The following is a 26,419-nucleotide window of genomic DNA, read 5'->3' as shown; positions in this document are numbered from 1 at the left end:
GTGCTGTCTTCCCGCAGTAGGACCTCCTTGATTGCCGTCCACGGCACCCTTAACAGCACAGCGGTACGTAAGCGACAATCTACGCCCAGTTTCGTTGCCTTTCATAGGAAGCCATCCCAGGGCTTCGTACGTATTGTTATTCCTTTTCCTTCCTTTAATCGAAATTGATATTTTACTAAATGCTGTTCGAACATAGCGTATACTCTTTTCCTATAAATGTTGGTAGAACATTTGAATCATTGCAGTTTCCATATCAGAAATTGTACATGTGTAAAGCAAAATGTTAATATTTTATACTATTTGTGCAATAAAAAGGTGGTCACGAGCCTTGAATTCTTCGGAGGTAAGGTAAAATTAAAAGCGTATTTCATGAAGGAAAGTCGACTTTAATCACAGAAATGGTATACTACTTTTAAGGAAAATATTGGTCATACCAAATCGAGCAAATAAACTGGACACAAACTCGGAGAAACGTCCTATCAACCAAGAAGTTGGAAAAATTATTGTTAGCAATCACTGATAGTCATATGTGCCCCATCTCTGTAAACTTTTCGTTACATCGTAGTGACGTTTCCGTAAGTAATTTGACGCAGAGCTGCACATGGTTAAACTGACATAATCCTGCAAAAACATTTAGTTTTACTTACGTGACATTTGTATTGATTATATGTATAACGCTTGGAAACTGGCTCAGTGTGAAACTAGTTGCGGAAATGTATGCAAAGTTGCGAAGCTTGGAAACAGGCTCAGTGTGAAACTAGTTGCGCAAATGTATGCAAAGTAGCAGCGACGATGGAGTGAAATCGTTTCCTCTTTTACAAATTACTAAGTAAATGGCTGTAAAGAGAATGTTCTGTTTTTATTTCCGCTTCGTTGAAAAGAGACGTGGAATGCATATCCATTAGCAGTTAAGTTCAAATCACCACCCGGCAATTCACGCTCAGTTTTTCCATCCTTCGTTTGAAATACTAAAGGATAAAACAAAGATTGTGCCTATATATTCCCTGCGCGTAATGTTATGCCCCACATTTACCCAGTTGATCAAGTGATCTGTATGAGTTTATGTTGTCTCTCGCTTCAGTAAAGTATCACTACACGTCTTTTCCATGTTACTTCTCTGGTAGGATATAAGTATGTCGATTGATATGTTGTTGTAGGGCGCTTAATCTTCACTAAATTCCCAGAACGACATAGCCATTTTCACAAAAGCATTTCGACTGAAGTATATACTTCATCCTGAAGCGTCACCAAGTTTCAACGTCAGGTCATGATCAAGCGTGCTTGTGACTTGAAAAACATAAGGAAAATATTAGTATGATTGAAAAACCGCAAAATTTTTTTTAAAAAAGTTGAGGTAGTATCATAAAAAACTGTAGTCTGTTACTTATCCGATTAGAAATTTATAAATAGGTGTACATCAGAGCCGGCCGGTGTGGCCGTGCGGTACTAGGCGCTTCAGTCGGGAACCGCATGACCGCTACGCTCGCAGGATCGAATCCAGCTTCGGGCATGGATGTGTGTGATGTCCTTAGGTTAGTTAGGTTTAAGTAGTTCTAAGTTCTAGGGGACTGATGACCTCAGATGTTAAGTCCCATAGTGCTCAGAGCCATTTGAACCATTTGTACATCAGAAATCATGCCATACTACCTTAGACCACCATCAATGGACACTAAATACGGCAAGAACGGAATGTATACAGTAAATGAGAAAAGTTAGAGGTATATTAGGTGTGTGAGAAAATTAACGAGACTGACAGCACTGCTAGCAATCTGGAAGCACTGTCTTGTTCTATTTACGTAGAACGATCTGTTGGTTCCTTCCAGATCCTCGGTCCGAGATTCAGCTCTGCACAGCCATCACATGATTTTTGAGAACGCCGACATCTACATCTACATCTACATGGATCCTCTGCAAATCACATTCAAGTGCCTGGCAGAGGGTTCATCGAACCACCTTCACAATTCCCTATTATTCCAATCTTGTCTAGCGCACGGTAAGAACGAACACCTGTATCTTTCCGTAAGAGCACTGATTTCCCTTATTTTATCTTGGTGATCGTTGCTCCCTATGTAGGTCGGTGTCAACAAAATATTTTCGCTTTTGGAGGAGAAAGCTGGTGATTGGAATTTGGTGAGAAGATTACGTCGCAACGAAAAACTCCTTTCTTTTAATGATGTCCAGCCCAAATCCTGTATCATTTCTGTGACACTCTCTCCCATATTTCACGATAATACAGAAACCCCTGCCTTTCTTTGAACTTTTTCGATGTACTCCGTCAGTCCTATCTGGTAAGGATCCCACACCGCGCAGCAGTATTCTAAAAGAGGACGGTCAAGCGTAGTGTAGGCAGTCTCCTAAGTATGTCTGTTATATTTTCTAAGTGTCCTGCAATGAAACGCAGTCTTTGGTTAGCCTTCCACACAACATTTTCTATGTGTTCTTTCCAATTTAAATTGTTCGTAATTGTAATACCGAGGTATTTAGTTGAATTTACGGCTTTTAGATTAGACTGACTTATCATGTAACCGAATTTTAACGAGTTCCTTGTAGCATTCATGCGTATGACCTCACACTTTTTGTTATTTAGAGTCAACTGCCACTTTTCGCACCATTCCGTTTCGTCTAAATCGTTTTGCAGTTTGTTTTGGTCTTCTGATGACTTTGTTAGTCGATAAACGACAGCAGTGAAGTTCTGTTTTTGTTTGGTGTTACGAAAATAGAACAGCGGAACTTACAGCACCGTTATGCCATCAAGTTATTAAGAACACAAGTTTTTTGCTGGCACAATTCATTTTCGGAAGGCGGATGATACATTGAAGATGCACCTCGCTCAGGGAGACCTTCTCCTTCAAAAACGGACGAAAATGGAGATCGTGTGCATGCTCTTCTGACATCAGACCGACGTTTGACAATAAGGATTATGGGTGACCTGTTATACTTGAATACTTTTACCATACATCAAATTTTGAGCGAAATTATGATAAGGCAAAAAGTTAGTACCAAAATGGTACCGATAAGCCTAAGAGCTGAACAAAACAACGATGGAAGATATGTGTGCTTTGATGTTGTTGAGAAAACTTCCAATTACCACGATTGGTACAGTCGGCTGAAAACAAGTGATAAATCATGTATTTTCAAGTAAGAACCTGAGACAGAGCGGCAAAGTGAGTGCACTCTGAGACATCTCCTAGGCCGACAAGCTCTCACACAAGCAAATCAAAGATCAAAACAATGATGATTTGCTTTTTCGACAGTAGGTTTATCGTCATAAAAAATTTGGACCTCCAGTACAAAGTGTCAACCAAGTGTTTTACATATATTTGAAAGGCCCAGGTAAAGGGTGAATCGAGTGAGACCGGAAATTGCAGACAAGTAACCATGGCAACGCCCCATCTCACATGGCCACTTCTACACTCCTGGAAATGGAAAAAAGAACACATTGACACCGGTGTGTCAGACCCACCATACCTACTCCGGACCCTGCGAGAGGGCTGTACAAGCAATGATCACACGCACGGCACAGCGGACACACCAGGAACCGCGGTGTTGGCCGTCGAATGGCGCTAGCTGCGCAGCATTTGTGCACCGCCGCCGTCAGTGTCAGCCAGTTTGCCGTGGCATACGGAGCTCCATCGCAGTCATTAACACTGGTAGCATGCCGCGACAGCGTGGACGTGAACCGTATGTGCAGCTGACGCACTTTGAGCGAGGGCGTATAGTGGGCATGCGGGAGGCCGGGTGGACGTACCGCCGAATTGCTCAACACGTGGGGCGTGAGGTCTCCACAGTACATCGATGTTGTCGCCAGTGGTCGGCGGAAGGTGCACGTGCCCGTCGACCTGGGACCGGACCGCAGCGACGCACGGATGCACGCCAAGACCGTAGGATCCTACGCAGTGCCGTAGGGGACCGCACCGCCACTTCCCAGCAAATTAGGGACACTGTTGCTCCTGGGGTATCGGCGAGGACCATTCGCAATCGTCTCCATGAAGCTGGGCTACGGTCCCGCACACCGTTAGGCCGTCTTCCGCTCACGCCCCAACATCGTACAGCCCGCCTCCAGTGGTGTCGCGACAGGCGTGAATGGAGGGACGAATGGAGACGTGTCGTCTTCAGCGATGAGAGTCGCTTCTGCCTTGGTGCCAATGATGGTCGTATGCGTGTTTGGCGCCGTGTAGGTGAGCGCCACAATCAGGACTGCATACGACCGAGGCACACAGGGCCAACACCCGGCATCATGGTGTGGGGAGCGATCTCCTACACTGGCCGTACACCACTGGTGATCGTCGAGGGGACAGTGAATAGTCTACGGTACATCCAAACCGTCATCGAACCCATCGTTCTACCATTCCTAGACCGACAAGGGAACTTGCTGTTCCAACTGGACAATGCACGTCCGCATGTATCCCGTGCCACCCAACGTGCTCTAGAAGGTGTAAGTCAACTACCCTGGCCAGCAAGATCTCCGGATCTGTCCCCCATTGAGCATGTTTGGGACTGGATGAAGCGTCGTCTCACGCGGTCTGCACGTCCAGCACGAACGCTGGTCCAACTGAGGCGCCAGGTGGAAATGGCATGGCAAGCCGTTCCACAGGACTACATCCAGCATCTCTACGATCGTCTCCATGGGAGAATAGCAGCCTGCATTGCTGCGAAAGGTGGATATACACTGTACTAGTGCCGACATTGTGCATGCTCTATTGCCTGTGTCTATGTGCCTGTGGTTCTGTCAGTGTGATCATGTGATGTATCTGACCCCAGGAATGTGTCAATAAAGTTTCCCCTTCCTGGGACAATGAATTCACGGTGTTCTTATTTCAATTTCCAGGAGTGTATCACTGTTTTTTTTTTTTTTACCTCATAATGCATTCCTTTCGTTCCACAACCCTGTTCATCTGATTCGAGTCCTTGTGACATTTTTCTTCTCTTTTAATTGAGAAATGTCTTCAAAGGAATTTAGTTTGGGTCTCTGGAGAACAAGCAAAAGAATGTGACCGACATATTAAAGGCCGTACCAGTTGAACCCTCTCAGTGGTGCTACCAAGACAAGGAACAACAACTCCGTCGGTGTATAGACGTCGAAGGGAACTACCATGGAGGGGACAATACTGTTTGAAAAAAATTAAAATTTTGGTAGATAAGAAATCAGTCCCTCTACTTTCCTCGCACACCTCATACGCAGTAAGAAATATCGAAAAATAGCCACAGGTATTGAGAAAAAAAAGGTTGAAACAAATAACAGGTAACGACATTTGCGCACCTGAAGCAGGTGTAAAAATGTAAACTCCCTTATCGAATAATATGTAATCAATGAAAGTTAACAGACATCTGATTCATAATTTTCGATATACGGGGTGTATCAAAAAGAAGCATCCGATTTAATAAAATCATAACTATTAAGTTACTTGATATACGTGCGTGAACAACGTACTGTTGGAAAGAGCAAACTCTGGAGTGTTACATGGTTCCCGCTAGGTAGCAGCAGTGTGTACTCACTTCAGTTCTAGTAAAAATGATCTTGGGACAATACAAAGCGTTTTTGTGTTCTACGTTTTGCGCAGTGCGGGTCAATAATAACTGTTCAGTGTGACTTTCGTACTAGAAATGGTAGGGATCCCCATACATCACAGAGTATTAGACGATGGCATGAACAATTCTGAGATCAGGTTGTTTGTGTTAAGTCAAATCGCCGGGCTGTTCCCGAGTGTCTTAAACACATGTCGATCGCATCCGCCATAGTCTCTCACAAGGAGTTCGCAGAAATCCGTTCGCCACGCAGCTCGAAAGTTCAACATGCCACCGATGTCCCTCTGGCAAGTGTTGCGTCGACGTTTACACATTAACCATAGAAAATTTATCTGCTGCAAGCTCTTCGTGAAGGTGACAAACAACAACGTGTGGTGTTCTGAAATGTCATTCTTGGCAAGATGGGGGTGACAATTTTCTTCCACACTTAGTGTTTGATGAAGAGACAACATTGGGCTTATAAAAGACTCTGTTTATGTGCCTCCGTAACCAGCAACTATGAATGAACTAAGACATCGCATGGCAGCAGCTGCGGAAGCTGACATTATCGGTGCAGTGTGGGAACAATTTGAATACTGCACTGACTTAAGCATTGCATCTCAAGGGGGGCATATTGAACACCTGTGGAAAGGTACGAAAAAACTTTTTGAGTTTCTCGTTGATCAAAAAGCAAAATTAATTGTATAAGTTCATCAGTTTCAGAAATATAGACATGCCAATCGAATGGTTCTTTATGATACGCCCTGTACATCATTCGACGTAGAGTTACTGCTATGATGGAAGCATTTAGTATTAAGTCACAATGATTATTAGTTCAGCGAGTAGTTACGTTACCACTATGTTCTAAGTTCTCTTTACATTTTCTTAAGATCTAACTCGGCCATTAGTGTTAATGAAGTATTTGCTTATACCGAACGTAGCCTCCGTGGTAATTACTTGTTCAGTGTCGCAAAGAGACATAGAGAGAATATCTACAGGGTGAAAAGTATTTAAACCGGCAAACTCTGGGTAGTTGTAGGAGACATCAAAACAAATATTTTTCCCTAATGTCGATTTTTCCTATGAGGAGTATTTAAACCGGTTGAGGAAGATGTATCTGGCGGCAAATTAATTATACCAACAAGCACTTTTCCATTTCTTTATGACCAAGGGACAACACATTAACAGAACCCAATTTCAACTACAGTAGATTTTCAAAAATACCTCCATTGACATGTAAACAAAGGTTATACCGTCGAATCATGTTCTGTCTGACACGGGCAAAAATCCCAGCAGTATACTGAATTGTTTCTGTTGCTGCTACTGTCTGGGCAACCAGGTCCTCTTCTGATGCAACAGGAGTTGCGTAAACAAGGTTGCGCATCTCTCCCCACACAAAAAAAAAAAAAAAAAATCCAGAGGGGATATATCTGGAGATCGAGCAGGCCATGGTACAGGACCACCTCTGCCAATCCACGTTTCCGGGAACCTTCGGTCCAGGAATCGACGCACATGACGACTGAAATGTGCCGGCGCCCCGTCATGATGGAACCACATGTGTTGTCTTCTAGGGAGCGGGACGTCTTCCAGCAATTCTGGCAATGCTCTGGCGAGAAAATTGTAATAGTGCCTGCCATTTAATTGTCTAGGTAGCAGATACGGCCCAATTAAACAGTCCCCAACAACACTGAACCACACATTAACGAAGAATCGCACTTGATGAGGGCTAGTAACTGTGGCATGTGGGTTATCCTCACTCCAAATATGCGAATTGTGCATGTTTAAGACTCTATCACGACCGAACGTTGCTTCATTGGTAAACAACACAGTGGATGGAAATGTAGGATGCATTTCACACTGTTCCAGGTAACACTGCGAAAATTGTGCTCCGGGCGGATAAGCAACTGGTTTCAGGTTGTGGAAACGCTGTAAGTGAAATGGACGTAACAATTGCTCTCGAAGGACTGTTCTTACAGTCGTCTGATTCGTCCCCATGTTACGTGCAACTGCACAAGTGCTGATTGAAGGATCCCGCTCCATATGATGCAAGATAGCTTCCTCAAATTGCAGCGTTCTTACCGTGCGACGGCGTCCCTGTCCAGGTAATCTGGAAAATGACCCGGTCCCTCGCAGACATTGGTACACAGCAGCAAAGGTCGTATGATGCGGGATACGGCGATTAGGATATTGTTGATAAACCTGCTGTGCAGCTCTCCGTTGTGGTGTGCTACGTAGTATGCACCAACCATATTTGTGTACTCACTCCAGGTGTATCGATCCATTAGTAAACAGAGACAATGCACTACTACACTGGTGGACAGCAGTTGGCTACAACTGAAGAGCGTAATACGCTCTCTAACAACTGAAGATCGTAATACGGCCTCTAACAACTGAAAAGCGTAATACGGCCTCCACTGGTTTAAATAATCCCCACAGGAGAAAATGACATTAGGGAAAAACATTTGTTTTGATGTACCCTTCAACCTTCCAGACTTTGTCGGTTTAAATACTTTTCACCCTGTATATAGAACGGTGTCACACATATTATTCATTTCTTCCGGACAAACAACTCGGCACGTGGTTTAACCGCGTGGGAAGCTTGGTATTCCGGCGCGCGCGTGCTGCGCCGTTCTGAGGTGTGGGGAAGTTTCTTCGAGTAATCCTCGGGACCAGCTGTTGTTCCGCCCCCAGGCCCGGCGCGGCCGACATTGCTCACACGCGGGCGAACTACCAAAGTCGCTTTCATGTTCCATTAACGTAATCGCACTTGGCGCGCCAGTCAAAGTTTGCAGGTCCGAGAGCGCAGCGCGCAGCGGCGCGGTGCGTTTTAGGAGCCGCCAAGTTGCGGCGTATCGGGCGGGCTTAGGCCCCCGGAGCTTACCCGGGCCGCTGCGTGTTTGCATCATATGCACCTCAAACTCTGGCCTCGCACCCGCCTTACTGGCGAGCCGCGCAGACAGCCAGCCGTCAGGGCCGCACACCACGGCTGGTTGCGAAATTCGTTGCTTCGTTCCGTAACGGTGAAAGTTTGTTCTCACCTCACTACGTCTGTGGCGAAACTTAATGGACACACGTGACCATTGGAGACGGCTTGAAATAGAGCAAAAACTGTTTACTCGTAAACGCAAGAAGTGAACTACTTTTTTAATGCATATCAAAGTTTCCGACCTCATATCTCCCGAAATATATGTCGTACAAGGATATAGTACTTGGACATAAATATGGAAACACCGCCAGAAGTGCTTAATATTAGAAGACAACCAAGCTTACAGGTTGGACATTCGTATATGACTACGAATGGCGGTTGTACAGTGCACTCAATACATTGAAAGTTTTAGTCGTAGTCTGTTATGCAGTTATACAATATGTGATCAAACGTATCCGTACAACTTGCTGAAAATGACATACAAGTTCGTGGCGCCCTCCATCGGTAATGCTGGAATTCAGTATGGTGTTGGCCCATCCTTAGCCTAGATGACAGCTTCCACTTTCTCAGGCATACATTCAATCAGCTACTGGAAGGTTTATTGGGGAATGGCAGCCCATCCTTCACGGATTTCAGCACTGAAAAGTGTTATCGATGTCGGTCGGTGAGGCCATGCACGATGTCGGCGTTCCAAAACATCCCAAAGGTGTTCTATATAGCTCTGAGCACTATGGGACTTAACTTCTGAGGTAGTCAGTTCCCTAGAACTTAGAACTACTTAAACCTAACTAACCTAAAAACATCACACACATCCATGCGCGAGGCAGGATTCGAACCTGCGACCGTAGCGGGCTCGCGGTTCCAGACTGTAGCGCCTAGAACCACTCGGCCACCGCGGCCGGCGGTGTCCTATAGCATTCAGGCGATGACTCTGTGCAGGTCATTCCATTACAGGGATGTTATGGTCGTGTAACCACTACGCCACAGGCCGTGCATTATGTACAGGTACTCGATCATGCTGAAAGATGCCATCTCCGAATTTCTCTTCAACAGTACAAGGAACAAAGTACTTAAAACATCAATATAGGCCTGGGCTGTGATAATATCACGCAAAACAACAAGGGATGCAAGCCCCCTTCAATACAAACACGACCACACCATAAAACAACCGCCTCCGAATTATACTGTTGGCTCTACACACGCTGGTATTCACCATACGCACACCCTGCCATCGGATCGCCACATTACGTACCGTGATTCGTCACTCCACACAACGTTTTTCCATTGTTCAATCGTCCAAGGTTTACCCTTCTTCCACCAAGCGAGGCGTCGTTTTGCATTTACCGGCGTGATGTGTGACTTATGAGCAACCACTCGAACATGAAATCCAAGTTTTCTCATATCCCGCCTAACTGTCATAGTACTTCCAGTGGATCCTGATGCTGTTTGGAATTCCTGTGTGACGGTCAGCATAGATGTCCGTCTATTACACATTATGACCCTCTTCAGCTGTCGGCGGTCTCTGTCAGTCAACAGACGAGGTCAGACTGTACGCTTTTGTGCTGCACGTGTCCCTTCACGTTTCCACATCACTATCACATCAGATACTGTGGACCCAGGATTTTTAGGAGTGTAAAAATCTCGAGTATAGACGTATGACACAAGTGACGCCCAGTCGCCTGAATTCCGTGAGCTCCACGGAGCGCCCCATCCTGCTCTCTCACGTTGTCTAATGACTACTCAGGTCTCTGATATGGAGTACCTGGCAGTAGGTGGCAGCACACTGCACCTAATATGAAGAAGTATGTTTTCGGGAGTGTCCAGATACTTTTGATCACATATTGTAAGTGCATTATGATGGAGCTAAGTGAATTCCGACCTGGAAAAATTTTTGATGCTCTTGTGATGCGTGCTTCCGTAATTGAGGTAGCCGAATTGTTTGCTGTTTCAAGAGGAATGATTGTCAAAGATACACAAAGAGCAGAGGAAAGTTACTGGATAGCGATATGCACATTCACATATGGCGGTAGTATCGCGTACACAAGGTAAGAAAGCCATGGCGATAGCATCGCGTACACAGGATATAAAAGAGCGGTCCATAGGTGGTGCTGTCATTTGTACTCAGGTGATTCATGCCAAAAGATTTACGAAGTTACTGCGGACGACGCACTACGGAAATTAACGGACTTTGAACGCGGAATAGTAGTTGGAGCCAGGTGTATGGGAAATTCCAGTTCGGAAATCGTTAGGGAATTCAATTTTCGGTGATTCACGGTGTCAAGAGTGCACCGAGAATACCAAACCTCAGGCATTCCCTCTCACCATGGACAACGCAGTGGCCGACTTGTATGCTCGAGATATTAAGCTGATTGCGGGATAGGTTTCGCATCTATCGGCCGTTGCTAAATTCAAAACTGTGTTCACGATATTTTTCCGGTAGTCATAAGCGAAGTCGCCTGTCCCACCAGTTTCGTAGATTCTCTTCCCAAACTGAATAATAGTTTGGTTGTCATTCCCCAAAATGATTTTACAAATTGAGATGGAATGTTATCTATCTTTTCCGCTTTATTTTATCCCAATTCTTCCACAACTCTTTTCAATTCTGACTCTAATTCAGACCTTCAGTGTACTCTTTCTCCCCATCGGCCCTCTCCCCCGCGTTTACCAGAGGAATTCTCACTGCGCCCTTAATGTTACCACCCCTGTTTTCAATTTCAGTGAAGGCTGGTTCGGCTTTTCAATATGCTGAATCAGTTCACCAGATGATTATTATTTTTTTTAATTTTTTCGCAGCTTTCCTGCACTCCACTGCTGTCCGAAACGTCTCCAGACACTTTTTAGGCCTGGAATCTCATTGAATGTAGGAAAACTGTCTTCAGTGATGAGACCCGCTTGGAACTGAGCCCCAGTGAAGAGCGGTGGCGCCTCAGGCGTCAGTGGAATAGCGAGCTCACTCACCCGCCCCACAGCTCGACAGCGAGAAGTAATGGTCTGCGGTATCATTTTATTTCAAAGCAGGAGTCGTTTGGTTGTCATCCGCCGCACCCTTACGGCACAGCGATACGTCGACGATATTCTACTCCCCGTTTTGCGGCCCTTCATGGCAGGTCATCCTGGGCTTCATTTCATTGGGAATGAAATCCTTAGCGCACCTACAGTCCAGACATCTTAGCACCAACTTAAGGGATGCCAGAAAGAAGACAGGGCCTTAACTTATCGTTTTAAAAACACTAAAATACCCAACTGCAGGCGAACTGATGAAAATAGTGAAAATAGGAGCTTACCAATTTTCTGGAAGCCCTATCTTCTAATTACCACCCTCTCTAGTGCGATAACAAAGCAGTGGTTCATTGAAACTGTACCTTGATAACACTCTACTCTGAGAAAGTTGATGATAAGTATTACTATGTTTGGGACCCTTAGCCTATTGTTCGACCAAATCTGGAAATAATTCAAGAATCTCACCACTAATGACCTAATTACAGTCACTGCGATCCTGCACCAGTTCGTTATCCTTCTCACTATCATTACACATTTTAATGATGGCATCAGCCAGCTGATTATCAGTCCCTGGATATTTCTAACCATGAAACGGAATGCTGAAATTAGGACCGCACACTTTGCTATGCGACCTGTCTAACGCCTTGTTAAGAGCCTGATTATCGGTCTCAAGTAAGAAGTGTTAATGTTTTGAACAGAATTGAAATTTTTCCAGAGTGCCAAGCGTTGCCAGAACCTCCAACTTGTGGACAGAATAATTAACTGCATTCATATGCCACAGGACGTTGCTAATCACCATACTCCTGCAATAGCACAGATCTCATTCCCAGGTTAAGAGGCGTCCATCGAGAGTATAAAATTGTTGAAGTGGTAGATCGCGAACGCTATTGCTATATGAAGCACCAAATTAAAGGCATGAAATGCTGCTTGCTGACGGCCCGTCCACTGAAAGGGACGTCTTTGAAATGTAGCATATTCAGTGGATTTGCTAACTGAGCGAATCCTATAAATGAACTTGTGGAAGAAATAAATGGTCCTGACGAATCGTGTGATCTCCCTGAGATTTCCAGGATGAGAAAAATCTCTGACGGCTATAGCATGACCTTGACCCTAGCTGCAGAAATTAAATGTCTCAAAAGCGACATCTCTTAATGTGCTACGTTCACTTTACTTTACCTGGCCGTAAGGTCAGATTCCATAAACCTGTTCAGCACCTGACGCAACTGGTCAGGATGCTCCTCAACTGTCCATCCATACACAACTGCATCGCACAAATAGTGATAAACAAAGTGGGACTGAAACTCACCCAAAAAAGAATCCAAAAGTATGGATAGAACAGCTGCAACTCTGGACAAAAAGACTATAATTCGGGTAATTTCAAATAAGTTGTGGTAAATGAAAAGGATCGTCAGTAGTTTAGAATCTTCAGTATGGGAGATCTGGTGGTACCCCTGGTTTAGGTCTAATACTGTAAAAAGAAAAGTCCCCCAGAAAACCTTGTAAAGCAGTCATGAAGATCGGGAAGAGGAGCTGACTGTAGAACTACCTTGCACTTCAGTGCCCTATATCCAATAACGGTTCTGTAACCTTGAAATAGGACAAGTCACTTTCTCACTTATCTTCATATTCAACGTTCTTATTACACCGCACTCATCGTTTATGTGAGATGACAGGAAGTTATCAACACGAACGGGGACGGATGCGAGCATGTACATTGTTAATATACGCAATATGTTTATGGTACCTCCTTTAATTTTAATCATTTAACTGTAAATCTGGCAGTGGGCAAGGTCTTATCGGGGATAGAACGCCGGTCCCAAGGATTTTTCGCACCAGTGTGCGGAAAATACTTTCGGCCAAAGAGGCGAAAAAACTGTCAAGCCAGGCCAAAGCGCTTCCACAGTATCGTAAACGCCCATTGTGTAAAGAGAAGTGGTCCATAAAATTTCGCAAGTTCCAATGTTCACCTTGGACTGGACGATGCCGAAGGAGCCGTAAGGTGGTGTCGTCCCTCTGTCTGCCAAGTTTTTTCGGAAGCCTCAGGCCTTTGGAAGATTTTGAGATGGAACACTTATGGCGGCTTCGAAGTGTTCTATGTTGGGAAACAATAACATTTCTCTTAGTTTAGTCAAGGCCGCTGGTCCGACATGCTGTAAAATTTGGTCAGTCCATGTAATTATCTCTGTGATAAATGCGTTATTCACTTTAGGCCTAAGCAAAGACTTGGAACACTTTGTCTAAAGTGGCCGTGGGCACAACAGTTCGGGAGTGTAATGTCATCTCCTCCCTGTGTGGGAATTTATGAGTCATTGACTGGCTGCTTCACCAGAGGGGACAAATATTATTAAATCAGGCTGGAGGGTAGAGCAGACAAGCTACAGGGAACACTTGGTGCACATAGTCTTGTGACTGCCATAAAATCCCTATGAGGGTGATTGTGTGGGTGCTCTTTTTGGAGTTTACCGAGGTTTGATGGAGCAGCGGAGAAATGGGCCACCTCATTCAGACTCGGGTCTGGAGAGGAGAATCTGGTCTTGACTCGTATTATGAGTGGGTTGCACTCGTCATCCTGTACGTGACTTCAAACATGCTCTGGTCTTGACTGGGGAGCAAGTTGTGAAATCTTATGTGTACCGACAAAAAATGGCTCTGAGCACTATGGGACTTAACTTCTGAGGTCATCAGTCCCCTATAACTTAGAACTACTTAAACCTAACTAACCTAGGGACGTCACACACACCCATGCCCGAGGCAGGATTCGAACCTGTGACTGTAGCGGTCGCGCGGTTCCAGACTGTAGCGCCTAGAACCTCTCGGCCTCCCCGGCCTGCTGTGTAACGACAGTTTAGACCTCAGTCATCTCGGACAACTCACTGTGCCGGGGACAGCCTTATTCATTTCAGATCTTCCGCTTTGTCGTCTGATTTTCTTGTGCACATTGCGGTATAAGTGAGTAAAACAGACCCATGGTATGACCTGTGAACACGAGTGTCACAGGCTGGAATCTGCCAAGATTTCAGGGCTTCATCATTGCCAGACTACGGCTTTGCATATTTCGTGCAGGCGATAACGGACTGTAGGCGCCGCACATCGCTACTGGCAGACGCTAGTACCACGACAGTGAGAGATCGAGCTACGCGTCAAGAAAGGGGTATAGTATCGTTATATTCGCGATCTCGCCTGCAATAACGTAGTGTAACTTCGTTGTAGAACAAATTCATCAATGTCTATTCAGCATTACATAATTTCAAGTTGTGTTATCCATGTTCTGACCCTGATTAAACAGATAAACTTAAATCTTTGCCAACGAAATGCCACAAAGTGGAGTGCCAGTAATTTGTTGCTTCTATTTGTGTTGTCAACAGTTCATGATTTATTTGTCATCTCGCGTAACTTACGTTGTATGTCTTCTTTTGTGATCAATAAACTTATACCACTATTTCATAAAAGAAACCCGGCATTTCTCAGGTATTTATTGACAGCTGAGCATACCATGCACCATCTGGACTATGTCATAAACTGATAGAATTTTGTAGCTATATTCAGTGGCATATGTAAATACTGTCTGCACAATGTTTTGCCAAATGAAATTAGTAGAAACGAAGTAATAAATTTAAACACCATGCATGATGCGGCAGTCTTTCACACATCTCATTCTTTATGATGTCATATGTCCTGAACTATGTGTGGTACAATAACATGTATTACAGGTTCATTCAGAGACATATGTGGTTACTATCTACAAAATTTATTGTGAACAGAGAGATCTAATAAATTTAAATGTCATGGACGATACCGCAGTTTTTCCTGCACCTCAATGTTTGTGACGTCATGTCTGCTGTGTCCCACGATGACATAATGTTGCATTCAATGGTGTATGTGTATTCTGTCTGTAAAATGTCACGAATACAGTGCGTAGTGAAGAACTAAGAAATTATAATGTCATTTCTCATGTCATACTTCTACTGCTTTACAAATACACTAAATACCTTTTACACACTTTTCACATTTTATTTTCGATTTATGTTCAGTCACTGTATCACTTTGACTACTCACCCTTCACTGTTTATTTTTATTCACTCACTGCACTACTTCTTCAGTCCGTCCCTTCGTGACTGGCAAGAAACTGATGTTCGAACCCAACAGGGCTCTTGCTTTATGTAGGAGTATATAAAGCAAGATTGATGGCCACGCCAATGCTGAATTCCAGGACACACTAAAAAGTCTTCGAATGGTCCACAATCTTCCGGAACACTCCACAACACTCGAAAGTGTTCTGGAATGTCACAAAATGATCTAGAATGTTCTGGGATATTCCCGACCATTTTGGAACCTTCCCGAATGTTCCAGACTATTCCAGGACATTTCCCAACATCTCTGATCATTGTGTAACATTCTGCAACATTCGGGAATGTTGTGGAACGCTCTAGAATACCCTCAAATGTTCTGGAATGTTCTAGAAATTTCCAGAGGGTGAAACTTCCTAGCCCTTACATCTTCAAAAGCACGCCCATCAAAAAACGGGAAACTGCTTCATGGATAGGGGACATGGGGCCACCACACCATATAAATCCTTGATCGTAGCGGGACTCGCTTCTGAGTTCTAGCAGCACGCACATTGCATACTTACTTTTAAAATATATGTTGATCAATCCCGTGTTGATATACGAGGTGCATTCAAGTTCTAAGGCCTCCGATTTTTTTTCTAATTAACTACTCACACGAAATCGATGAAACTGGCGTTACTTCTCGACGTAACCGCCCTGCGGACGTACACATTTTTCACAACGCTGACGCCATGATTCTATGGCAGCGGCGAAGGCTTCTTTAGGAGTCTGTTTTGACCACTGGAAAATCGCTGAGGCAATAGCAGCACGGCTGGTGAATGTGCGGCCACGGAGAGTGTCTTTCTTTGTTGGAAAAAGCCAAAAGTCACTAGGAGCCAGGTCAGGTGTGTAGGGAGCATGAGGAATCACTTCAAAGTTGTTATCACGAAGAAACTGTTGTGTAACGTTAGCTCGATGTGCGGGTGCGTTGTCTTGGTGAAACAGGACATGCGCAGCCCTTCCCGGACGTTTTTTTTGCAGAGCAGGAAGGAATTTGTTCTTCAAAACATTTTCGTAGAATGCACCTGTTACCGTAGTGCCCTTTGGAACGCAATGGGTAAGGATTACGCCCTCGCTGTCCCGGAACATGGACACCATCATTTTTTCAGCACTGGCGGTTACACGAAATTTTTTTGGTGGCGGTGAATCTGTGTGCTTCCATTGAGCTGACTGGCGCTTTGTTTCTGGATTGAAAAATGGCATCCACGTCTCATCCATTGTCACAACCGACGAAAAGGAAGTCCCATTCATGCTGTCGTTGCGCGTCAACATTGCTTGGCAACATGCCACATGGGCAGCCATGTGGTCGTCTGTCAGCATTCGTGGCACCCACCTGGATGACACATTTCGCATTTTCAAGTCGTCATGCAGGATTGTGTGCACAGAACCCACAGAAATGCCAACTCTGGAGGCGATCTGTTCAACAGTCATTCGGCGATCCCCCAAAACAATTCTCTCCACTTTCTCAATGATGTCATCAGACCGGCTTGTGCGAGCCCGAGGTTGTTTCGGTTTGTGGTCACACGATGTTCTGCCTTCATTAAACTGTCGCACCCATGAACGCACTTTCGACACATCCATAACTCCATCACCACATGTCTCCTTCAACCGTCGATGAATTTCAATTGGTTTCACACCACGCAAATTCAGAAAACGAATGATTGCACGCTGTTCAAGTAAGGAAAACGTCGCCATTTTAAGTATTTAAAACAGTTCTCATTCTCGCCGCTGGCGGTAAAATTTCATCTGCCGTACGTTGCTGCCATCTCTGGGACGTATTGACAATGAACGCGGCCTCATTTTAAAACAATGCGCATGTTTCTATTCTTTCCAGTCCGGAGAAAAAAAATCGGAGGCCTTAGAACTTGAATGCACCTCGTATTAATGACCCTTCAATAATTGACTACAATAATGGTATGGCCGCCATTTCATTAAATTATTTCAGCATTCGACCCTCACTTAAGATTTTGATAAGAGTGATCTCCAATACAGACGAGCAACAACCACCGCTGTTAGTGAGCAGAATCAATTTAGCAGACGCTTGGCCTGGTTGACAAGTGGAAGGCTTACAAGTTAAAGTAGTTGCTGTCAGAGTGTAAACTTACAATCAACTGCGACCTTTCAAATCAGACCGCAAGACCTATGTAGTCTTGGAATTTGGCGATGGCTCCCTTGGAATCTTAATTAATCACACTATCTGTAACCGTTAGACGCGATTTCCGCTACAAGATTTCTGTTCTCCCATACTGAAATTCATTTTGTGCTTTGAGGTAAATTAGTTTCGCGTAACCATAAGAAAATGGTTCAAATGGCTCTGAGCACTATGGGACTTAACATCTGAGGTCATCAGTCCCCTTGAACCCAGAACTACTTAAACCTAACTAACCTAAGGACATCACACAGATCCATGTCCAAGACAGGATTCGAACCTGCGACCGGAGCGGTCGGGCAGTTCCAGACTGTAGCGCCTAGAACCGCTCGGCCACCCTGGCCGGCTAACCATAAGAATTTCAAGCATTAAATACATTGATGGCCTGAAAATTTTTGTGTGTTGTTTGTTCGTATTTTCATTCATTTGTTTTCGTGATTTCTGTCACTTGTTGACTGTTCCTGACGGAGAACGGCGTTTTGTTAAAGGGGGAAATGGTAGAGTATGTGAGGCTCACGAATGTTATCGTAGATTAGGGTTGTTTTTATTTGATATGCCTTGTCAGGGATTTAATGTTCGTGGCTTGCTAGAGCAAATTTCACAGTACTATAGTGTGGCACTGCAATGAGGAGCAATTGAGACCTCTCTGGAGTACGAACAACAACGCATGTTTACTAGAAGCAAGACACTTTTGTTCGAAAGTAGTGAGAGTATTCTAATCTTGTCACAAATGGATCAATGTCAGACCGGTAGCATTGATCAAGAGAAAGTTGCGGAGAATTCACAGTCGAATGTAATAGCTGATCTTGCGGGTATGTCGAACAAAAAATTTTCTGATTATATAACGAGGTAATTCAGTCAGACAACAAGAGCGAAGTTGAATCCGCAGGAGAACGCCATGTAGAATCTGCAGGCGTGGCAAGACATACGGTATATGAGAGTGGCGGAGCAGACTCACGAAAAAACGTCACAGAGCGATGGAATCGCGTTCGTTTATTGTTCGTTTATTGTGGTATTAGCGGAGAATCTAAATTTGATACCCATATGCGATTCATGCACGAAGATAAGCGGAAGAGACAGGAAGCGGAAAAGAAGGTGCAAGAAGCAGGGAGAAAGAGACAAGAGAGAGAGAAGATAGCCACGAAGGAGGTGAGAACCAGGTTAATAGTTTGCAACTTGCATATCTGGTAGGTTTTATACTCAACTTTTCAATAGTTATGATTCCAGTTTCATCTGTCTTATGGGGGCCCATGTGTTTTAGTATAGAGCCACATTTAAAAAATCTTCCTGAAGGTTGCCAAAATATTCTTCAAGGTCCTCTCAATTAAAATCAGTAATCCGGTTCATTTTTGTTACTTCGAATATCCTATTAGTCAGTGGTGGGTCATGCTTCAGAAATGCACCTAAACAATCATTCCCTCAGGAAAACCTGTGACGAATGTTATTTCCTTCTACAAACTAAGAGACTACTATTCGTACTTTGAGAGCATACAGTCTGTCGATTTCACACTTTATTCGCCTACTTAAGGACTCCATTTGTACGGAAGTTAAATTATCATTTAGTTGTAAATTGAATTTTGTGTTTTTGTTTATGCTTCCTGCTCTTCGAGGATGCTGTACGGTGTTTCGAACTACCTGTTCTCAGCACTTATTACGTTTATTTGAATAGGCCCAAAGGGGAGCAAGATGTCTTTTCACAGTTTTGTTTCAAATTCAAATGGCTCTAAGCACTATGGGACTTACCATCTGAGGTCATGAGTCCACTACACTTAGAACTACTTAAACGTAACTAACCTAAGGACATCACACACATCCATGCCCGAGGCAGGTTTCGAACCTGCGAACGTAGCAGCAGCGCGGTTCTGCACTGAAGCGCCCAGAACCGCTCTAACACACAGTTTTGTTTAATCGTAACAGATTCTCACCCACCTAAAGTAGCAGAGGCTACAAGAGAGCCGTTGTGCGTCACGATGTGGTTTACCGTTAACAGTATGAGATTCTAGAAGAGTCAACTAGTAAAGGGCGTTGTTGGGAGCTGACGGCCGCTCAACTGAGCGCCCCACAAACCAAACATCATCATTAGTACAGGATGATTCAGCTGCCCTTACTTATGGGCTTTATGCAATCCACAACACCCCCAAAAACCACACGTGAGAATTCCATTTTTTTCTTGCTCGCTACACGTAAACTATTTGTCCTACCGAAAAAGTGAGCGGGCCTTTTTTTGTAGCAAATTAATATATTCAAATTTTACACTTCGATACGTTTTCGCTGGGGTCACGATAATTCATGAAAATCGCGTTTGAAGGTCACATTTGTACGTTTCTCCTCAATAACTCCAAAATTATGGTCTGAAGGGAAAACTTATCGATAGGTAGATAGATATTCTGCGATCACAGGCCCTGCAGACCACGTGCTGCTTCCACAAACTGCCTCCATTCCTTCCTGTTTTGTGCCCGGTTCCTCCAGGTGTCTTCAATTCCCAGGGCGGCTAGGTCCTTCGCCAGGTCGTCCATCCAGTGATGCCTTGGTCGTCCAATGGGGCGTTCGTTTTTGGTTTCCCCGCTAGTGCCACCATCGCCTGTCTTCGACCTGGTATACGGGCTACATGGCCCACCCATTGCATTTTTTTGCTCTTTATCTTCTGTAGGATAGTTGTTTGTCGCATCAGAAGATAGATTTCCTCGTTTTTCCTCCTCCTCCATTCTCCATTATCTAAAACTGGTCCCCATATCGTCCTCATTACTCTTCTTTCAAATATTAGCAGTTTTTCCCTTTCTCGCTTAGTCATGCTCCATGTTTCTGAACCGTACATTACTGCTGGGCGTATCACCGTGTTGTAGATTTTCATCTTAGTGTTCACTGAGATCGATTTAGAGCCAAGCGTCTCTCTAAGGGTATACATGCCTTTCGTTCCCACTGCTATTCTTTCCTTGGTGTCCATTTTTATGATGTCGCCCGTGGTAAATCACGATCTCAAGTATTTGGACTGGTCTACTCTCTGTAACCTCTTGCAATATATCTCAAGAAATTCTATCTGCTCTTGTCTTCTTTCTAATTGCATGAATTCTGTTTTGTCTCGATTCACTCTGAGCTCTACCTTCTGTGCATAATTTTCCATTTTCTGGTACATTTCTTTCAACTCGCGCTTTGATTCACTTAATAGTACTATGTCATCCCACTCCTGTTGCCTACACTCTTTTATTACTTTCTTTAAGAAGACAGTGTACAGAACACATGAGAGAACATCCCCTTGTCTAAAGCCTGTCTCTATCTCGAATGTTTCTGATGTGGCAACTCGGAAACGTACTGCTGCGTTTGACCCATCCATATCAGCTGGCACCAATCTCACTATCTTCTCAGGGATTCTGAAATCCCGCGATCCATTGTATAGGCTATTCCTGTGGATGCTGTCATACGCACGTTGAAAATCGACGAACAAGTTGTAGATATCTTTATCATATTACCAATGTTTTTCAAACAACTGTTTTAGAGTGAAAATGTGTCTGAAGGGAAAACTTATTCAAATACAAAATGTAACTACATTAAATTTCCTACAAACAGACAATTTTCACTTTTTCTGTTGGATTAACAGCTTGTAGGTGGCGAGCAATAGAATATTAAAATCTTGCACATGGTATTTGAAACCATAGTGGGTTGCATGAAATACACAGTCAGGGTCAGATAAGTCACCCTATGTATTGCTTCTTCCTACGTATGTCTCACGGAAAGACCAAGAAGTGAAAATCGGAAATATCCTCGTTCACGCAGAAGCTTACCAAAAATAATTCTTCACCCAGACCAGTCGTGAAACCGCGTATGGAATTTCTTTTTTTTTCATTAAACCAGGTGGGTGACCAGCCGCCTGTGGGTATATGGCTAGTCCTTTTTTACCACAGAAAATACTTTGTTGATATACCCAACAAAGTTTTCTGGTTTCTTATCCATCGTGAGTGGCCGCAAGTTTGTTAGCTTCCGGCCACCCTCGATGTTGCCCGTCCCTGCCACGTGGAGGTGGACCAGTTTCTGCGTTATTCGCCTTTATCTTTTATTGTTGAGTGATATCACATTTCTATGTACAAGCTTTAACAGTTTAGATACAATTTGGAATTCAATCTCGATTTGTTTTACAAAAAATGCTTTAAAATAAAGAAAGAATACGAAGAAAGGTAGGGTGACATTGGTAAAGTACCTTCAGCCACACACTAGAAGGTAGGTAGAAATAAGCAATTTATAGCAATACCAGGCAATAACACGCTGAATGAGCCAATGCAGCGTCTTTCACTAAAAACAGTTCGATTAAAGCGAAATGTTTTCTCTCGCATTTTCCACCAGTCAGCATCGGGAGCCACGAGAGAACACGACACGCGCTGTCTTCCCGTCGTGATGTGATGGGTACAACACAGGGAAGAACAATTTTACTTCTGTGAACAACTGGCGCTCTGTAAATCCCGTTCGCGAGCTATGTAATTATGTTAATTACGGGGAATTATTAGCGTACAGTACCGAAGTTGGCACGGAAAGCGCAATCCTAAGTTTTGGGCGTGATTTATGCGGCGGGCTGCAGTTTAGCCCCATTTATCATGTGGTGCGCCCATCCGTCGACGGGGTAATTTGCAGCCGGCGCGGGAGACGTCAAGTTTCGTTACAGAGCGCGGTGCTGGCTGGCTCTGCGCGACCCGCTGCGGATCCAGTGTTTACGCATAATGTAGGAGCAGGCCACTGCGGCGACGCGCTGTCGCGGAGCGAATACCTGCGCGGAAGAGCTGTCGGGCCCGGCGCCACTTCTGCCGGGACACTGATTTATAGCACGGAAAATGAGATCTTCTGCCGCACTCGCAATCTCCCCGCCTGGCCGCCGGCACTTTTCCATTTAGGGAGGCGCGAAGCCAACGTGTTTCGTGGTCAGGGTGGAACTGAGCACCGTTGTTGTTTAAACGAGCAAAGACGTAGGTTCTGTGAGTTGCACCGCTCGCTCTCGGAGAGCGTGGGCCTTGGTTTCGATTGCTGCCACAGTACAGTCGGTTGTAATTGGGAGGGGGGGCTGCTAAGTGTAAGCAATTTATCGAGGAGGCTCAACTGCAGTGCATGACTGTTTCTTTGCGATGATGTTGTATACAGGTAGGTATAGTCATTGGAACATCGTAAAGAAATGCAGAAAGGTTCATACATAATTTACAGTTAGTATAATGGATGCAAATTCTCTTTAAGCTTGGATAGATACGTGATACAGCATTAATAAACGGTAAGAATCCTAGAGGTTACAACCACAAGATTAGTAGAATACACCTCGATCAAGTCATATCATTTAAGAATTTAGGGATAAGAAGTTATTAGAATTTCTGAAACATGTACACTACAAAAATTCTGCTTAGAGTTATTAATGAAGAACAAAATTGTAAAACTGGCCCACATTTGCAGGACGACAAATTGGGATACAGGAAAGCAAAACGAACCAGAGAATATATAACGGCACTGGGAATTATCTTGGAAATAAAAAATGACTACAGGGAAAAGTATTCGGTATTTATTGCCTAGAGAAAGTTTTTGATAGGCTGGACTGTAAGATATTGTTAGTGAAACCGAATAAAATCGGAGATCGGCTAGAGGGATACAACAACTTCTTCTTCATCTTCTTTCTGCTAGCTCTCCGCTGTCCCCATGGCATCGTCCTGCTATTTTCGAATTTGTCAATGTTACTATCATGTGGTCGCCCGATATTTTTCCTGGCACCACCACTTTTCCCCCTCCCCCTTTCCAACTCTTGCCCCCTCCCGGGACGGAACTGTTACACTCCAACTGTCGAGTTAACTGACTTTCAAGTGTGATAGCGTTTTCTAAAATTTTGCATATCGCGTTCAATACGCACAGTAACTTGAGTACAGATATAACTATAGATGTCCATCAATGCTGTCCTCTCTGTCCTTACTTAATTAATTTATTTATAGAAAGTGCAACATACATAACTGAAAGCAGCACCAAAGGGATCAAAACTAATGACAAACAATCACATTGTATATGATTTTCTGATGACATTCTTCTTTACACACTCTGTAAAGGAGGTGAACTAAAAAATTTTGTCTGGCGCTTTGGATAGTTAAAAACTGGAGGTAAACGTCACAATGTCTGACATCACGGTGACAGGAAAATGGAACATGCAGGGAATGTACTGCTAAAGCATGTAAATAAATTTTTCTGCTTGAGAAATACAATAACAGAAGCAAAAAGAGGTATAGTGGATAGTAAAAGACGAAATGAAGTGACTAAACAACCATTTACAAACAACCACCTTAATAGCAGGACATTTATTTGGAGGATTTTGAGCCATGATTGTGAGGGGTGGATTCTGGGGAAACAAGAAAAGGAATAGAATAAATGGAGATGTGGATATGGAGAAAATCACAAAGACATCCTGGACTGAAAGGAAATAAAGGAAATCTAATGAACTAATACTAAAAGAAATTAAAGAGAAATGGACTTCGATTACTATGATAAATACAAGTGAAACTAAATTACCTGGATAGCTAAGTCGACATAAAACCGCCATAAGAGTCATGTTGAGAGGAAAAATCCTGGGACAAAAATCAAGACTGTATTGGAAAATACGTATTACAAAGTCTTATCAATGGAATGAAGTACAAGCAACTTCAAGCAAATAGTACCGACTAGGAGAGACAGACAAAGATGGATGTATGATGATGATAATGATGACTAAGAAGCGATATGTACTAAGACGACCACTCAAAATCAGTCCTAGGTAAGGCGAACGGAAGATTTAGAAATGCTGGAAGCATTCAGGGGAAGTGCAAGCTATCTATACAGGATACTGCCTACGAGATGTTTGTTGCAGTATTTGGTATTCTTTCCACGTAGGCATGACAACAGACATCACGATACTGGTATCGAAATAAATCAAATGTTTAAGAAAACTGCTCTGGGTACTTTAATGGGAATGCTTGGGAGAAAGATGACGGAGCTCTCTCTTATGCTAGTAAGGTAAATTTAGAATAAGACTGAGCGACCATTATACCACCACTGCTGTGTGTCACGTGAAAGTGTCATGAGAAGAACATGACAGAGACTGGGGTTAACAGAGAGATATGAGAGTGAATGTGAGTATTTAAGCTTGAAACTTATTTTCAGTTACAGGTGAAAGCCAACTGACAAAATACTTAAGACGCTGCGATGAAGCAAAGACAGTTCAAACGGCTCTAAGCACTATGGGACTAAACATCTGAGGTCATCAGTACCCTAGACTTCGAACTACTTAAACCTAACTAACCTAAGGACATCAAACACATCCATGCCCGAGGCATGATTCGAAGCTGCAACCGTAGCAGCAGCGCGGTTCCAGACTGAAGCGCCTAGAACCGCTCGGCCACAGCGGCCGGCACGCAAAGTTGAGATTAAAGTACTCTGGTCTAGGGTATCTGTGGTATTCATAGATTAATTCCTGTTCTTCCTCCATTCTTCTTGAGCCATAACATAACACAATAAGAGTACTCCAATGCACTCAAAAGTTGTAGCAGTTTCTGGAACTTTTTCTGTACGAGATGTGACCATAGCGCCGGTATGATGTTTCGTTGTTTTCACCACTGGCCAGCAGGTCTGGGGTTTCCACATGTTGTACTCCTATACAATCGTATCATCCGCAAGGAGATAAACGTGGAATTACGGTTTGAAGAAAATATCGAATAAAAGCACAAAGGAAATACGACTCACGGTATGTGTGTGCCAGAGTGCTCCAACGGAAATACTAGTCTTTAACCGATGATTCGCCTGATCCAATTCAAACACGTTTTGTACGTCGTCTGCATCTCCTCGAAATAATAGAGAAGATACTTGATGCTTCCGTCCGTCAGAGACTCAATGTCATTACGATTTCGAGAGTAGATCGAAACTTACTTACGTTCATCCATAAACACATCTTCTTATAAAAGTTCTATGACGCGTCACTCCAAAATTTAATTTATAACGCGTAATATCCCCTCGTTCCGGACTCCATTAAAGTGTAATTAAAACTTTTGTTATCCTTTTTACGACGTTAACTTAGCCGAAAGTATTTACGGCTTTCCCTTTATTGCTCACATTTACTATTTGAAATAGCATAGGGGAGATTTCCGCTATGTAGGAAGACGGGGCATCAACCAATTTTATGTTTGGTGCATGTTCATAAAAGCCTGTAAGATATGTTCTTCCACAGATGGAAATATCAACCGCAGTCATATCCCACAAACTCTATGTGCGCTTCTCCAAGTCTTATTCCGTGCGATGTTACGAAGCATGGTTTTATCAGTTTGCTCTAATCCACTCCCTGTGGTTCACTGAGAAACATATTTAGTACAGAATGTCTGCCAGATTTCTGCCGTTTCATATATTCTACTTCAAAGAAAAACAGTTTGAGCTTATCGAGCATTGATTGAGTCAGCCCAATAAATAAAAGAAATGAAGGAAAGCAAATTACCAGAAGCTACTAAAAGGAAAAAATCTCTGTTAAATATTAGATCATTACCTTCTCTCGCAACTACAATAACACGTAATCATGGGTATAGTGGCACACGACCAGGTTGTCTGTACTTTGTTGTGTGATTTCTCAACTACATCTTTTCTCTTCTGTTGTAGTGAACACCTCTGGATTCCGTAGCTGCACTTCACTCATATCACAAATCGGTTGAAGACATAATGTCTGTAAGAGAATCTGTGGTTATTTTTGGCACTGCATTCGCAATTATT

Source organism: Schistocerca serialis, chromosome 7, assembly GCF_023864345.2.
Source record: "Schistocerca serialis cubense isolate TAMUIC-IGC-003099 chromosome 7, iqSchSeri2.2, whole genome shotgun sequence".
NCBI classification, from domain to species: domain Eukaryota; kingdom Metazoa; phylum Arthropoda; class Insecta; order Orthoptera; family Acrididae; genus Schistocerca; species Schistocerca serialis.
Note: the sequence above shows the minus strand (reverse complement) of the source record.